General features: G+C 39.6%; 1 pseudogene; it reads right to left on the reverse strand.

Moving 5' to 3' along the window:
• LOC119809208 overlaps positions 1-9,462 on the reverse strand; it is a 34,841-nt pseudogene extending 25,379 nt beyond the window's left edge.
• Between the last annotated feature and the right edge of the window lie 345 nt (positions 9,463-9,807).

Genomic DNA, 9,807 nt, shown 5'->3' on the forward strand with positions numbered 1-9,807 from the left:
ATTTAAGATATAAGAGCCAGCTAGAAAGACACCTAAGCTGTTGGCCAAACAGTGTTGTAATTAATACAGTTTCTGTGTGATTATTTGGGTCTGGGTGGCCAGGAAATGAACCAACAGTCTCCATTACACACACACACACACACACACGCACATGCACACACACGTGTGCATGCACATGCACACATGGACAAACATAATACATGAATGTAATAAAAAATTAACATGAATCACAGACATAATTTATAAACCAGAATAATAAATCATTTAGAAGAAATCATACAAGAACATCTTCATGACTTTGAAGCAAAGGTTTTTTTAAGCAGACCAGCAAAAGTACAAATTACAAAAAAAAAAATGGTCAATTAAACTTAGTTTAGATTAAAATCTCCCACATTAGAAAAAATGAAAAAAAACCTGACTAGAAAAAAAATCTGCATAACATATATTCAACAATGGAATTGGACCTGAAACTAGATAACAACCTCTACAAATCAATTTCACAAGGACCGAAATTTAAATTTCTAGTTGGAGAAAAATACTATGGACTTGATCATGGTGGCACACACTGTAATTCAAGCAGTAAGAAAGACCAAGACCTGCCTGTGCAATTCAGTGATTGTCTGTCTCAAAGTAAATAAAAAACAATAAAAATTAAATTTTAAAATAAAATAGAACATCAACTAAAGAATAAATATAACTGGCTCATAAATATCTGAGAATGTTCAATATCATTACTCAACAAGAAATACAAATTAAACTGATAATGGTATGTTACTACAACACCTACCAGTATAATAAAAATAGTGTTGAACAGCAAGAAAATGGAATAATCAAAATTTTCATATGCTGCTGATGGATATATAGCTGGTACAACTATTTTGAGAAAACGTTTGGCAGCACATAGTCAAGCTACACATATGTCTGTATATGACACAAAAATTCCACTTCTGGGCATGGACTCAAGAAAAAATGATTACTTCTAACTACCAAAAGAATTATATAAGAATGCTAATAGTGATTTCATAATAGCAAATATTAGAAACCATCAGAGTATCTTTGAACATTAGAATAGATACGTAAATTATATTATAGGTCACATATTAAAACATAACTCAGTAAGAAAAAGAACAAATATTGCTACATACAACAATCTGAGTGAATCTCAAATGTGTACGAACAAGCCCACACAAAGGGATATGCGCTGTGTGACTGGGAGTGATGGACGAAGGCCAGGGTAAGTGACTGGGTGAGAATGACGGTCAAGTAATGTGCTAGAAATAATTTATATTTCTATTATTTAAAAATCATATAGAACTCTAGACTTCAAGATTGTATAAATCAGAAAATTTAGTTAATAACTCGCTTTAAAACTGGAAGTAATACATATGCTTATGCAAGGCAGTAAAACATATGAATACAAAAACTGAGCAATATATGAATTCATAGTATTCCGTGAAATGACAGTTGTATAAAGACAAAAGAAAATGTCACAAGATTTGGTCTGAGTTTTAAAAATCAAGCAGACAAAAAATTTAGAAGCAAAACTACAGTTTTCAAAACTTGCAAAGTATACGTGACGACTGACATGCATCCCTGCTAACATGATATGAATCAGCACTTGCTAATGTTTTTCAGGCCAGAAGCAGCAGCAGCCTGGTAGAAATTCTTGTTTGCAGGTCCTACTGCAGACCTGCATAATCTGAAACACTAAGGTAAGGCACACACACACACAAAAAGAAAAACCCAACTTTGTTGGGAGCAGTGAGACCCCAGATCCTGAATTTCTTGTAATCCCCTGATCTGAGTACCTACAGCTGCTCTGAGCACGAGACCTTCAGGAGTTCCTGATGGCAGGAGAGTGGTTTTGGGTGGGTTTGGCTGGGGCGTGGCTATCTCTATATAATCTGCCCCTGAACACAATAAAGGGGGCATTCTTGGGGAATTCAAGGATGACCCGTGTCGCTGTCTGTCTGTGTGTGTCTGTGTGTATTTTAACCTCCTGCCCTTTGCCCGAAGCTTGGTAACTGGGTGCCAGCGCACCTAACGCAGACACAGGGGCGCGGTGCGCGGAAATTGGAGGTCCCAGCTGAGATATCAGGAACTAGGGAACGCTGAGAGGTCACCCTCAGAAGGTGAGGGTGGATTGGGGGTATATGGTTAATCCTGACGTCCTTCACTCGGTTTGGCAGCAAGTGGAACTCCAACTGAGAAAGAGGGGTAAACGAACAGGGTTGTCCCCAGCCAGACGGGACGTATGTATTGGGAAAAGATAGAAAGAATGTATATAGCTTAAAAAGATAAATGTGTACAGATGTATGATATGTTGATTGTGTTGTCTTTTGTGTTCTGGACTGGAGAAAGACATTTGATTCTAGGAACTACTAAGAAAGGTATCTTGACTTTAAAATATGGGCTTAAGAATTTGATGCTTTGGAAAAGAGGTTGTTTTTGTCTCCACAGACGAAGAGAGCCTAAGGATTTATTCAATATTCATGTGGTTTGAATCCCCGAGACCTCCTGAAATGTTGGCAGTGGAGTGTGAGCAGCAGCGGCTCCAAGGCCAAGCGCTGAGGGGCTGCAATGCCAAACCCTTGGACCTGCCTCCAGGACCGGCAAGGCATGAACGCTAGGCCTGCTTCCAGCGCAGGGCTCAGGGCGCAGAGCAGTGTGACCCGCATCTGAGCGCTACTGGAAAATGGCAGTAAATTGTAGTAAATACCCCCAAGAATGCAGCGTCCCAACTCAGCAGGAAGTAGCCAGACAGATTGACAACGCCCAAATTCCCTAAGTGGGGCCCCTTCAGTGGTTGCAGAGCAAGCCTGCTTCCCTGAGTTCTGCTCCACTCTGTGCACCAGTTTGGACCCAGAACGAATGCAGCTGGGGCTAGAAGGCAGCTGGAGCAGAGCTTTGCTAGGTGGCTGTGGTGGAAGGCACATTGCCTCAGCCCAGTTGGTGCCTAGCCTGGCGGATGCCACAGCAGTGCCTGAAGTACATGTTACCTGGAAATACTGACCCCTTATCCCCCTGAATACTTAGGATCAGACACTGTTTTATAAAAAATTTAGGGGGGAGTTGTTGGGAGCAGTGAGACCCCAGATCCTGAATTTCTTGTAATCCCCTGATCTGAGTGCCTACAGCTGCTCTGAGCACGAGACCTTCAGGAGTTCCTGATGGCAAGAGAGTGGTTTCTGGTGGGTTTGGCTGGGGCGTGGCTATATCTATATAATCTGCCCCTGAACACAATAAAGGGGACATTCTTGGGGAATTCAAGGATGACCTGTGTCGCTGTCTTTCTGTCTGTGTGTGTTTGTGTATTTTAACCTCCTGCCCCTTGCCCGAATCTCGCGAACTGGGTGCCAGCGCACCGAATGCAGACACGGGGGCACGGTGCACGGCACAACTTTATTTAGCAACTCCTTTGTACAATACTGATACATACAGAATTTGAAAAAACTGAAGAGATGGCTCAGAAGTCAAAAGCAATGGCTAATCTTACAAAGGACTCAGATTTGATTGCTAGCACCCACACGGTGTCTCAAAATAGTCTAACTAAAGTCCCAGGAAATCTGGCACTGTCTTCTGACACATGCTACATAGACATACATGTAGACAAAAGACCCAAACACATTTAATTAATTAATTAAATATATTTGAGAAACAACATTATAGAGGAAAATAGATTTTGAATCTCTGATTGTACACCATAACTACAGATTTATTCATTGTAATTGTCTTACAAATTATTGAGGTAAAAGTCATTGTATCAAATGAGGGATCAAAGTTATAAAAAAATGTAAGTTGCTTTTAGGCCTATTCAAGGAAATAGTAAGCTGCTTTTAGGCCTATTCAAGGAGACATCAAAGTGAGTATCCTCAGTAGGCAGATAGGAATATAGGTCTAAAAAGGAGGTTAGATCCAAATTATAGATCCATAAATAGAACAGATAAAGTTAAAGCCAAAGGATTTACAAGCTGCTTTATACTACTGGGTCTTGGAGAAACAAATATATATGAAAATAGTTTGATATTAATGTTAAAGATTATAATATAAATAAGAAATTCTCAAAATTTCAGTCTCAATATTTTGCTTCCCAGTACCCTAAAAGTCTCATGCTATCTCATTTCACTCAGGGATCTCCTCTAATACCACTTGACGATTGGGGCCTTATTTTTTACTATATTTTACTTATTTTTTGTGTCCATATGGGGGTGCCCATGCCATAGGCACATGCATAGGCAAGGGACTACTTGCAGGAGTTGATTATCTTCTTCTGTTGTCGTGGTCTTAGGCAATGAGCTCAAGTTGTCAGCTTGGCAGCAAGCACTATTACCCACTGAGCCATCTGCCAGCCCAAGTAAGGTCTTCCTTAAGTAACTTCTGTTAAAATGGCAAGCACCCCCAACTTCAACTCTCGACACTTCTTAGTCTCCTTATTCTGCAGCATCTTTCTCCACAGCATTTGTTGCCACCCAGCATATTACACAGTTCTTTTTTTTTAACTGTCTGTTTTTCCATCTAAAAACACGAGTTCCCATGAGGTTAAGGTCTTTTTACCTTGTCTATTCCCTCCTGTACCCCTGCTGCTCAGAACAGCGTCTAGTGTTTACTTGGCATGTTTTAGATGGGTTATATTAATAATTCACATGTTTTTTATTGAACACTATATGCCAAGCACTCCACATCCTGGAAATAAATATTTGCTGAACCACATGAATACTGAGCATCTATCTGCCCCAGTAAGCAAAGATGTGAACACAGAGGTTGACAAGTAAGCTTCGGGAACATAACATTTACGGGACAAAGAAATTATGACCTCTTCAAACCAGATATTCTCTCTTAGTAATTTTATAACCAAATAATCTAGAGTCATCACCAATATAAACAGCATCCATTCATTGAGCAACTTCTTTCTAGAAACAATAGTTTTAAATGGAAGCATTTGCAGAGGTGCCAATCGCAGACCATTCAATGTTGTTTGTTTCCTCGCTTCCTTGATAGTCCAGAAATCATAAGGGTACACGTTGCTCCTTCAAAAGCCTGTTAGTAAGGTGCTCTGTTCACTGGTGTCCTTGACCCTTGACCTTGTCCATCTGAGAGTAATTGACATTTCAATGGCATTAGAATTCTGTAATCTCCCAAGCTTCCCCCAAGATACTAGCATTTTCAACAACATGGCTGATAAGTATATGCATGGTATGCTTGAAAAGAAACACTAGAGGATGAAGTCTTGCTGGATAATCTGTCAAGCTGCACAATCCATTAAGAAAATACATTTCCCAAACACCATCCTGCCATCCGACACACAGTGCTTTAAATCCTTCAACAGTAAACACATGGTTTTCCCTTGGTATTTTACAAAATTGTGAAAGGCAATCAAAACTACTGAAATCCATGAATTCATCTTTGTTGAGATTTAATTGTTTCCACCCCCTGTACCTCTGAGCATGGCCTTATTTTAAAACAGGGTCAATGCAAATATAACTGAGCTTAGTTAGATGAGATGATTAGAGTAGACTCTAATTCAATAACTTACATTCTTAAACGGCAAGGGGGAGTGGGGAGGAAGGGAAAAGGAAAGGGAGAAGGGGAAGGGAGAGACATCATCACATGAAGGTAGAACCAGAAGTTGGAGTAATGCATTTATACATATTTTCAAGAACTAATGTCCTCACCAGAAACCAGGAGAGCCATAAAAGTTCCAACTGTGCCAACCCTTTGATCTGCACTCCTTCAAGACAAACTTTCTTTTACTGATTTAAGCCACTTATTTTACAATACTTTTGCTTGTCAATCCTAGAAAACTAATGCAATACTGATAATAAACAGACAGACAGACAGACAGACAGATAAGCAAGCAAGTAAATAAATAAGTAATATGAGGAAAGATATATCTTCTATTAGGGAATAATCCAAAAAAATTCTGAGATTACTTTGCCATGCAGGAGGTGAAGTGTAAGACCCTGTTCCTTAAACATGAGCTGCATAAAATGACTTCATTCCAAAGGTTATACAACAGAAAAGCAGGGAACATACTTTAGAGTGGAGACAATTAACAAAAGTCAATGTCTTCAGTGTTGACAATGTGCAGACCTGAAAAGGTGTGATTTTAAAAAAAAAAATGAACTTGTATTTCTGTGATTTTTCTAAATAAAATATACCAGTATTATCAATAAGAAAAACATAGAATTTTAAAATAAAGGACATTCTTAAAAAATACATGACTGATGCTCCTTTAAAATACTGAGATCATTATACACAAAGAGTATCAAGAGAAATTGCCATAATTAAAAGAAGTCTAAGAGGTGAGAAAGACCAAATGCAGTGTGTTCTCCTACCTGAAATTCTGAAACACAAAAAGAGCGTCATGTAAAAAACTAAGGGCATCTAGGTAGAATACAGACATTGATTAATAATGTATACATATCTGTTCACCAATTGCAACAAATACTCCAATACTAAGGTAAAATGTAGGTAATGCGGGATAATGTGAGTCCTTTGCAATATTTCACATCTCTATGCAAATCTAAAATACTCTTGAAAGTTCACTAAAAATAAAATAAATCACGACCAAAACCACCCCCACTGTTGGTAGATTAGGTTGTTAAACCACCGCTCAAGAGCATTCTGTCAGTTCCAGTATGCCTCTACTTGTCATAGCCATTCATTCAGAGGTGTGTGTTTTCACTCTCCCCTATATACCACACACAAGTATGGGGCTTACAGTGATAATACACATAAAGTTCCTACTGACTTCTTTTTACTCTGATGTAAATGTGTTTCTAAATAGCTGTCAAAAAACTTAAAGGGGGGGGGTTATTTTGACTTTCAGTTCATAGAAATCAGTTCATTGTAGTCAAGAAGGAACAGTGATAGGAACAAGTTGGTCCATGATTCCAACCAAGAAGCAGAGAAACGGAAATGTCATTGCTTCACTTGGTGTCTCCTTCCACTTTAATTCATTCAAGGACCCCAGCCCATGGAACAGTGCTGCTCACACTCAGCGGGGACCTTCCTTCTCAGTTAAATTTCTCTTAAAGAACCTCACAGGCACTCAAGGCTTCGTCTCATTAATGTCCTAGAGTGTTCCTTGATCCAGTAAAAGTGACAGTAGAATACAAGCACTACAGATGTTTTTGAATCTTCTGGCATGATCTTTTGCACACATTTATCACTTATACATCCCACAGCAGCTTGGACTAAACACTGGTCAGTGAAAGCCTATGTGTGCAGATTATAAGCACAGGTAAATGGAAAAGAGAAACTAGCCTACACCTATGAGGAGCTACTTAGTAAATATCTATCCCAGTGATCAGAACCATAACCAATGAGCTTTGCTAAGTAGTCACAGGACTTAATAAGGTTTTCTTCCAAAACTACAGAAGAGCTATCTATATACAGAAGATTTTATAGTGAGGAAAGAAAGAAGTAACACGGAAAAGGAAAGAATAGCTGGGAGATGTTATTCACCCAAGTATTTGATTGCCACTTATACCTACACAGGCATCAAGCTTCTCAACATATTCCTTCCAACATCAATTCCCCAAACTAACTACACCTTCAGAGATTCTTATTCTTACTCCTTGGTACTAAGCAACAGAACAACTATTGGGTCTTTATCTTCTAGCTGCCCTTGTATACTTACCTTTACCCTGTATGTCTAGGTATATACATATACTCTCACATGCTACTGAATAAGCGTTTCATAAACCTTGTTTCGCCTTCCAAACCTAATTGTTCTTTCTATTCTTAGTCCCTACAACATCAACTTGCAACTATACTTACACAAATGGTCTCCAACTTATTTCTGCTCCTGACTTTTAATCGCTTCTATTCAAAAACCACCTTTACCTCAAAAATCTCTTGGATCATGTCACCAACACCTTTCTGATAGTCTGCAGTAATATATGGTTACATCTGTAAGTCCTAGACAATCATTCAACATATTCCAAAACATCAGGCTGGAATTATTATCCAATTAGTATTTTACAATGGTATCACATTGCTCTGCCTTTGCACCATTCTATTTCCACACCCAAATATTTTCCACCTTGAGTCATTGGGAGAAATCAGATGCATTGTGCACACCCTCCTAACCTAAAAAAAAAATAAGTACCAGGCAATTAATAGTCACAGATGTTTCACTGAGAACTTAAAATTTCATAGCACAGAAAGAGAGAATTTTAAAATAAATTTCCTGCTAGAGATGCTTTCCATAATTTACCTCACTTAATCACAAAAAGAAAAAAAAAACTCTGTTCAAAAACTGATGAAAGAAGGTTAAGAAGTGTTAAGTCTTTGACCAAGACCATGCAATGGTTAGGAAAAATGGCTGAGTCTGAATACAGGTTTGTATTAAAAGAGAGTATTCCCCAAAGTTCACACTTAAGGTTTCCAGTCCCCTTTTATGCACGTACTAGGCTCAGGTTTTCTTCCCCTAAAACCACTGGAGTTACTGTGTCCAGAAAAGGGTTTAATCAGTGGCCCAAAAGGATTGGAATGAAAGACTTCCTGGCAGCTTCCAAGCCTTCTTGCATGTTTCCAGCATCACCACCCTCCATTCCCCCTGCAGGGTCTGACAAGAAAATGGTGGCCCACACCTAGCAGCACCTCCTACAGGCTCTTTGGTACTCGGGTCCACGTCATAAATATCATTGAAATGAAGAATGGTCAAGTCATAAGAGTCCCTGTCTCCTGACTGGTTCCCTGGAGTATCAGGAAGCAGCTCTACATCCAGGCTGAGGTGGCTGCTCCTCCTTGATGGCCTCCATCATCGGCATTCAGAGATAAGGCCTCTCTCTGAGCCTGGCAACCCTGTACGCATGCTCCTCAGTGGAAGTGGGAACATGCGCAGCACTTGCTAGGTCTGGCCCATGTGTGGAGGCTCGTGCTGCTCCTGAGTTCCCAGGCCCCTCGTGCCTTGTGCTTGCCTGACTGTGACTAGGCCAAGAGGTGGTGGCCCTGTGTCCTGACAGCCGTTGAGAGCCTAGCAGGAACCCTGATGACCTTGCTTCTTCTTTGTTGGAATGAAGTCATAGTTGTAAAAACGTAGTCAATGCTCGTTTCTTTTGCATCTTGTTGAGCAAATATTTTTCTATTGCACATCTCTCCCCTGTTTTACAGGAAAATAGAAAAACTATTAAAGACCTCAAATACATTTTTTCTACACTCAAATTCTTGATTTCTTTCTGCCTGGGAGGTCCTGGGAATCCATTAATAACTGAACCCAGACTGAAGTTGGTGCCTATTCCAAGAAGAGGAAAGCAGACCCAGTCCTCATCCTGGGGGACTCTGCATAATTTCACCTTGCCCTCACCCTGTTCTTTCCTAACCTTTTCTGCCTCTCCTGTAATCCAAATGCCACTTCCTTCTTTCACATTTATTTAAGACCCAGGCAATTCACTACTCGTTTTCTGATTTACCGCACGATTCTTCATCTGTAGCTTTCTTTAACGCATCTAACATTCTGACCCTGAAATATTGTTCTGTGGGATCTGACATTTTGTTTGTGTGAGAGAGAGAACAGAGCAAGTGAAAAACTAATGCTTTTATTGAGTCACATTTATTTTACGCAGTTATGGTGGCCTGATGGAATCCATCCAGGCGATCAATAAGGCACCCCAGAGTTCTGCAACCCATTGGAATACTGCCAGCCAGACATTTGCTCAATTGAACTTGAATTAAATGGCTACATCTAGAATACAAAGTGCCAACATTGAAAAATAAGAAAAATAAAAGTTGAGCAAATAAATAAAGGATTGTGGCGATGGCCAAACCTCCCTCCTATGAAGCTAGAGGCCAACAATATTT

Source organism: Arvicola amphibius, chromosome 3, assembly GCF_903992535.2.
Source record: "Arvicola amphibius chromosome 3, mArvAmp1.2, whole genome shotgun sequence".
NCBI lineage: Eukaryota > Metazoa > Chordata > Mammalia > Rodentia > Cricetidae > Arvicola > Arvicola amphibius.